The 7,530-nt window shown below is 43.1% G+C and overlaps 1 protein-coding gene across 3 annotated transcripts in view; it reads right to left on the bottom strand.

Moving 5' to 3' along the window:
* Ttc12 (tetratricopeptide repeat domain 12) overlaps nucleotides 1-210 on the bottom strand; it is a 57,077-nt gene extending 56,867 nt beyond the window's left edge. For 2 of the 3 annotated variants that reach the window (XM_010629464.3, XM_010629462.3), the window contains exon 1: nucleotides 87-209. The gene's annotated coding sequence lies outside the window, so the exon portion shown is untranslated. Of the gene's footprint in view, nucleotides 1-86 lie in introns of all 3 variants that reach the window. The other variant, XM_010629465.3, reaches the window with a different exon arrangement.
* Nucleotides 211-7,530: the final 7,320 nt, after the last annotated feature.

The following is a 7,530-nucleotide window of genomic DNA, read 5'->3' as shown; positions in this document are numbered from 1 at the left end:
GGCCGCATGTTGCCCGGCAACCGCTCCCCAGCGTCGGTCGACGCAGTGCCCAAAGAGGACGTCCCAGCCCGCTGCTAGTACCGTACCATCCGCTGGGGATCAAACCAGCAGCCTCTGCTCAGACCTGAGGGCCAGTCCAAGACCAGGTCCAAAGGGAGACCCCAGCGCCACTCCTCAGCTCTGACGGGACGCGCCCGGGGCTGGACAGGAAGTGGCTGCTGTGAGCGGATTGTGAGTGGCCTAGGCTGGGAGACGGGGCGGGGGTTCCGACTAGGTCGGCCGGAAAGCGGAGGAAGCCAAGCCTGGTCGTTAGCGTAACACAGGGTCAACGCCTCTTTTTTTCTTTTGAGGGTAGAGGATCTCACTCCCACTGGTTTACTATCCTCTCACACAGGTTCAAAGTCTTTCACTGTATTTGGGCGAGACGGTTGGGAATGCGAATCCAGTCTTATTTATTGATAAACGTGTGACCTTCAGACAGTTTTGTAACGGATACTGTTTTCTCATATATAAAATAGAGAAATGGCACTTTTTCTTAAGGTTAATGATTAAAGTGCCTGGAAGCTAGGTCTAACTGGTTAGTGAATAGCGAGGGAATCGTAGTAAGATTTAGGGCAATAAAAGTTAAAGGACACGTCCCTCCACACTCTGAATTGACGTACATACCCTTAGAAATTCCAGTCTTTTTATAAAACAAACGTTTAGCATATAAAGCTCTAGGTTACTACAGGAGAAAAGCAGGTTGGAGGAAACTTAAGATTAAGGTGATGCTCAGAATTATTTGGGACTTCTTGTCAAACTGTTTTGTAAAAAGCTCTTGGATCGGGAGTGAGGAGCCCCTGGAGATCGAACGTACAGAGGACAGTGGGATCCAGGCGTGTGTGGCCAGCTAGATCCAACACTGATTCCAAGACTGACTTGTGGCCTAGTTCTCATGTATGCTTGAGCCTGAGAAAAGATGGATGCCTGAGCCTTGTGGAGGACAGAAGTCTATTTGAATTTTCCATAAAGACAAGTATACATGCAGTCCAGCCTTAGTACCCCCAGTGGAGTGTAGCACAAAGTGCCAAGGTATTCTCCCACTGACCACACAGTGAGTATAGGATTAGCAGAGTGAGCCCCTCCAGCACTTCTTCTGCAGCCAGAGGTGGTGGGACTGGGGGACCAGCAGGACACAGTCACAGTGACTGGCCCAAGGGATCAAGGTGTCTCATGAGAAGTAGCAGGAAGTTGAGGCGCCTGGTCAGAGAAAGGTTTTTAATGAACACTGTTTAGACACATTGTGGGAAGTCCCAGGAAGATATTAAGTACCTTACAATGAAATTAGAGCATGAACCAGTGACATTATGGTTGTTTTTATTGGTATCATGCCATTTTCCTCTCTGGCTTGTCAGGTCTTCAGTACCCGAAACAGTCTCCAATCTCAGGGTGTTTTTCATCACTTGGGGGCAAATAGTTCCAAATCACTTTCTGAGCCACTACTCTTTTCACCACTTTTTTTAAAAAGCCTAGGTTCCAGAGAGACCTTCCTCCAGTGACTCTACCACTCATTCATTCACACAATCATTCATCATATGTAAAAGGTTTACATCAAATGTGTGTTAGATATTGTGGAAGACTAATAGGGTTAGCTTGATAAATATTTTTCACACACTGAGTGGTCAAGTGTCTGGAGCCATTCAACCTGGGTTAACATCTCAGCTCTCTATTAGCATTTATTAAAATGCCATTAATAACTACTATGCACCTTCTACCATGTCAGGTACTGCAGATCTTTTTGCACCTGAGTATACTAACTACTAGTAGTCTACTGCTACTACTAGGTGTGTGACCTGAACAAACTACTTTATCTCTCTGTGCCTTAGCCGCCTCACCTGTAAAACAGAACTGTTAAATGATATCTGTCCCATAGAGTTGCTGTGAGAGGTACAAGAGTTAATACAGGTTAATGTGCTCCCAACCATGCCTGGAGCATTGTCAATGCCCTGTAAATGTTACTGTTGTAATTACTACTGTGGTTAGTATACATTAGACCAATGCCCCTGACCCTGGACTCTGCATGGGAAATGCCTGGGGATCTTGCTAAAATGCAGATTCTGGCTCATCAGTCCTGGGGTTGATATTCTGCAGGATTACTCCTCCCTGGGCACCTAGAGTAGCAAAGTGCAGACATTTTATTAAATGCCAAAGATGCAGTGAATTGTACGTGGTACCTACTCATCAGATCCAAGGAGCTTATCGCTGAAGGAAGTAAAGGTCATCAAACAAATTATCATTTAAATTCACATTGTGATATGTCATATGAAGTAAAAGGTGAAAAGCAAAACTAGCAGAGGGTACACTGAAAGTCTAACCATGATGACTTGAGGGGTGAGAGGCATGATCACTTGAAGAGGGGAGTAGAAACAGGGGCCAGCATGGGCCAGCAAGAGGGAGCTCTGAGGATGAGGAGCCCACAGAGGCTATGTGTGGCTGTTGTCCAGAAAGCAAGAGATGAGGAATGCAGAACAAAGTGTGGCCAGCCCCAGCAGGGCCGTTGAGAGCAGTGTGAAGATTTGGGGTCTTCATCTTTAGTGCTGTGGGCCACTCTGTGGGGTTTTAGAAGAAAAGCAACATGTTTAGATGTTTTTCTCATAAAAAGTCATTCTGGCTGCAGTATGGAGAATAATCTGGAAGCAAGCAAGAGGAATATTAGGAAACAGGAAGTTGTTGATAGTAGGAAGAGAGGTGAAATTGAAATTCACTTTAGGGGGAGAATCAACACCAGGGAAATATTAGCAGCGACACTGAGTTTCTGGCGTGAGCCAGCCTGCGGCTCTCATTGGCTGAGATGGAGAAGACTAGTGAAAAACCAGGTTTGGAGAAAAGATGAGTCCACATTAGTCATATATAGTTTAAAATGCTTATGAGTCACCCACCTGTACATGTTGGGTACATTGATCCTTGGCCCTTAATGTGTATTCTCTTCTTTTTCAGATCCTCCAGTTTCTGGCAGGCACAAGATGCCTAGAATAGACTGTACTTCCTACCTTTCTTTACATATGATTGAGTTTTGGCCGATTAGACATAAGCAGAAGCATTGGTAATTCTTCTGGGAATTATCCTAGAAGAGGATTCTTGTCTTGCCTTTCTTTTTCTCTTGCTAGTTGGAGTGCGGATACAATGGCAAGAGCTGCATCAGCCATTTTTGATCATGAGGTAGAAGCAATTTTTTTGAGGATGGAAAACTAAGATGACCATGACATTGCCATACTGGATCTGGATTGCCCTACCCCATACTTTTGTAGGTCAGGGACATTTTAACCCTAACAATATTTCAGAAGCTGGGAATATAAAGACTTTGATCTTGGGCTGGGGATTTAGCTTAGTGGTGCCACCGCCTGCCTTGCAACCTTGCAAGTGCAAGGTCCTGAGTTCAATCCCCAGTACCAAAAATAAAAAGACTTTAATCTTGTCTATCACTGCTCAGTGGGGTTTTCTTTCACTCCTGGTCATACTTAATATTATCTGATATGGAAGGCACCATTTATTCATTCAACTAATGTTCTCTTAATACACATATCCATACTTTTAATTTTAAGTCTGAATAGTCTCAATGTTGTTATACTGGCACAATAGAAATGCTAATATTTCAAAGTAAAACACTTAGTGATTTCCAAGTGCTTAACAAGTGGACTCTAAACAACAGAGCAATTTGACACTGAACCCATACAATTAAGATTCTAATGAATGTTTTCTTTATAGATAGAAATTGTATTCTTTCTTTTTCTTGAAGCCTTATTTCCGTTTCAGACCTCTCTACTCAGAGCACTGTCCTCATATAGGATGCCCTTATGCTCAAATGTCATTGATCATCTCATTATACTTCTCTGCCACAGAAATGTCCACAGACATTGTTGGAGTGTTTGCTTTGACCAGAGCCTGTTCTTTGAGCACTCCTTTGTCCTCAGTGATCTCAGCAAATGTATAAAAGACAGATGCATAAACAAGAGATTACAGAAGAGTGTGATAAGCGCAGTGATGGTCCGATGAACAAAGAAAGGAAAGGAGGAGATAATGTTATGCTGCAGTAACAAATAAGCCCACAACCTCTATGGATTATAACAAGAAAGTCTCATTGCTCACTTGTTCCGCATACCCATGAGCATATTTTTACAGTTAGTTGGAGGATGAGGGAGTGAAAGGGCTCTCGGCAGTGAGGAATTTAGAGGCAGGAAACTTGTGGTGTGTAGAAAACAGAAAAATTCAAGTCAAGAGTGGTGAGACATGGGCCCAGAGACTGGGGGTGGGGGTCACAAGGAAGGAAACCTTAGGAAGACTGTGAGGTAAGGAAAAGACAAGGCAAGAACCAAGGTAAGAGGTGGGAGAGTTACCTGGGAAGCAGTCACACAAGCAGCAGTGAGGGTGTTTGGTCCTGGGTCAGGTTGGAACGAAAACACTCAGCAGTCTCTGATTGCTGGACTGGTGGCTTCTTCAGGAGTCCTTTCACTTGGTGACTCCCACGTGGATCTCTGCGGAGTCCAGATGCACATCAAGCCTCAACCTGAAAACCCCATAGGATAACTAGGCTTATTTGGGGCACAGGATAGCTGACTGTTCTTTCTTGGGAGCCGAGATATTTGCTTTATTTTGTCTTTGTGTTTCCAACACTGGCATTTAGTTGGAGCTAAATAAAGATATGTTGACTAAATGAACTAATCTCTTGCTGTGCCTAGAAGGCAAATAACTTGTTATTATAGATAGAAAAAGAATAAGAGTGTTTAGGTTTTCTTTCCTCAGGCCTCCCAGGGTGGTTCTTCCTGGAAGACAAGCACTGTTACAGTCACAAAATACTTTGTGGTATATACTTTTCACATGACAGATTGCCCACTTTAAAGTGTCAGAAGTCCCAGTAAATCAGTTGTTGAGTTAACCACAAAGATTTCAATTCCCCTTCTCCCAGGCAGGTGGAGGGTCTCAGTTCTCCGTGGCCTGGTGATTTGCTTTAAGCAATGTAGTATGCAAAGAAGTACAGTGGGCACAAGCCTTTAAGAGTGAGCATGCATCCCTTCCCTCTGACCCAGCAACATGTGATGGAGGCCCATTCTTGAGGGAGGAGGCACAGAGCACAGATAACTGTCTGCCTTTGAAGGGCATGTAGAGTGAGTAAACAATGAACTTTTCTGTTAAAACCAAAGCAAGAAAGGCTGGTTTGCTACTGCAACATAACATGGCCCACCATGTCTAATACAGTCACTCAGTCCATACGTATTTCACTTAACTACGTGATAAAATCCGGAGACCTTGTGGTTGAGTCTATGTAGATTATGATCACTGTGATTTGCCTTTTAAAGGCCATTGTCATGTGTTTTCATATATGTTCAAAAGTGTAAAGGGACCCATACTTTTAAAGCACTGGTGACTTCTGTTTCAAATATATTTCTCCTAGGGGAATTTGTGAACCATACTCTTCCACATAAAAAAGTTTTTCTCTTTCTCTATGTCCTCAGTAAAAATTGGAGAACATTTGATTACCTTCCAGTGTAGAGTAAATCTGAAACTTAGAGATTATCATAAGCCATCTCTTCTGTCTTGTACTCTTTTATTTTTTTGTGTAAACAATCCTGTTTTTTCTCATCAATCATATTTTATAAGTTTAGAAGTCACTCGAGAAAAAAAAAATCTTCCCAAGAATAACTACATGAGGAAAAAAAAAAAACCAACCCTACCTTTGCCCCTGAGAGTAAAAGGCATAGAAAAGATCTGCCTGAATCTAGGAGCCAAGGCACTAAATGTGTTGTTACATAAAATTCCTCACCATGACTTCTGGAGCTGCAGTTCCTTAGAAGTAAGTTGGGTTTTAAGATCTAGAGAGGGAAGAAACTAAAGAAGCTTAGCCCTGCTTCTTCCCTCCCTAAAATGAACCCAAAAGCAGCATTTGATCCCCACCCCCCACAAACGCACAACCTTTCATTAAAAACGAACAAAAAACAGTAGCTAAAATGTTTGCCTCTTGGATCCTTGCCTTGCTCTTTGAGGTCCTTCCTTAAGAGAGATGAAGGACTCTCACAACACTGTCACAGACCTACCTAGTCTGTATGTCATGCTGTGCTAAGAGTCTCCTTGGGATTTCTGGGCCTCATTAATGACACCGCAGTTATCAACAACAGCCACCACAGGAGTCATGGTAATAAGTGAGGCTTGCTGTGCTGCTGTGTGCCAGGCATCATGCTCAATCCTGGATGTGCATTATTTCATTTAAATCTCCTTGAGCCCTCCTTGAGCCCTCCCATTGCACAGAGAAGAACATGCAGCCAGAGAGGCTAAGAGAGTTGTCAGAGGTTGAGCAGAGATGCGAATCCCAGTCTGTGTCCCTGAAATTCCTGCTAGTCCCACTCAGGCCACTACCTCTTTTCCATGCTTCCTGGGATAGCTTGTTTCAAACTTCTGCATTCATGGCCATCCTGGGTGCCTCTGCCCTACCTTGGCCCTGTGAATAAATAAACCTCGAACAGGCTGCGCCCTGGGCTTCACAGGCTGTCCCAAACCTCCCCAAAGTCACTTTTAATCTTATAGCCAGAGGCATGAGTCTCCCACTCCATTTAGAAAGCACGGTGACTCTAACTATATCTTTCTTTGGAGACTTTTCTGTGTATCATGAGATTTTTTTTTTTTTGCCTGAACAGGAAAAGGAAGTTGGGCCTTCAGTGCTGAGCAGACTGCATCTCCCACTGTCTAGTGTGGAGCAGCACTGCCACCATGTGGGCTGAAAGACTACAGCTGGACAACTGCAGTGGTGTGGAAAGGCAAGGGAGGATGCACGATCAGCTGTTCTTACATTTATATAAGTTTGTCCAGCACCTAGTATGTGTCATGTACTTGGCAGGCTGCTTCTATAACTGATGCTGCTAATATTGATTCTCTGGAGAGTGCATTAAAAGGTCAATGATTTAGGTTCTAGAGATGTTTAACACCGATTCATCATTTATTTGGGGTACTTAGTTACTCCTCTAAGGGGTGATTTGTACCACTCAAAGATTATGAAGACAAATTAGCTCATGCAGAGGGATTTACTTTGCTTCCAAGGTTGGAGGACAATAGACTCATAGAGAATTATAAGGCTCCAGAGTTACTTACTGTCCTGATATGGAGTCCATCTCAGTTACTACGAAAGGCTGGAGACATATATTTTCAATGAGCACATTTTCTTTCTTTTATATCAGTAGTTCAATACTGTATTAAAAGTATATCATAGGCATGTAAAAAATGAAGAAAAACAGAAAATCATTCACGATTGCCTTACCTGCATGACACCATTGCTAATACCTCAATGTTTAATTTTCATTCTTTTTCTGTAAATGTTTGAGTTATGCAACCATGTTTACATATGATTTTATGTCCTAGTTCATTGGCATAGCATCACAGCATCATAAAGGCTACTGACACATTCTGGGCTCTCATGATGTCCTAGGCCATTCACTAGGGGCTTTAAATGGCATCTCATGATACTGTATACCAATCTCTGGTGATGGTATTATTATCTTTCTTGTA

This window comes from Fukomys damarensis, unplaced genomic scaffold (assembly GCF_012274545.1).
Source record: "Fukomys damarensis isolate Sample0158 unplaced genomic scaffold, DMR_v1.0_HiC HiC_scaffold_16, whole genome shotgun sequence".
Lineage (NCBI taxonomy): Eukaryota > Metazoa > Chordata > Mammalia > Rodentia > Bathyergidae > Fukomys > Fukomys damarensis.
This window is presented reverse-complemented; position numbering and strand designations above follow the sequence as displayed.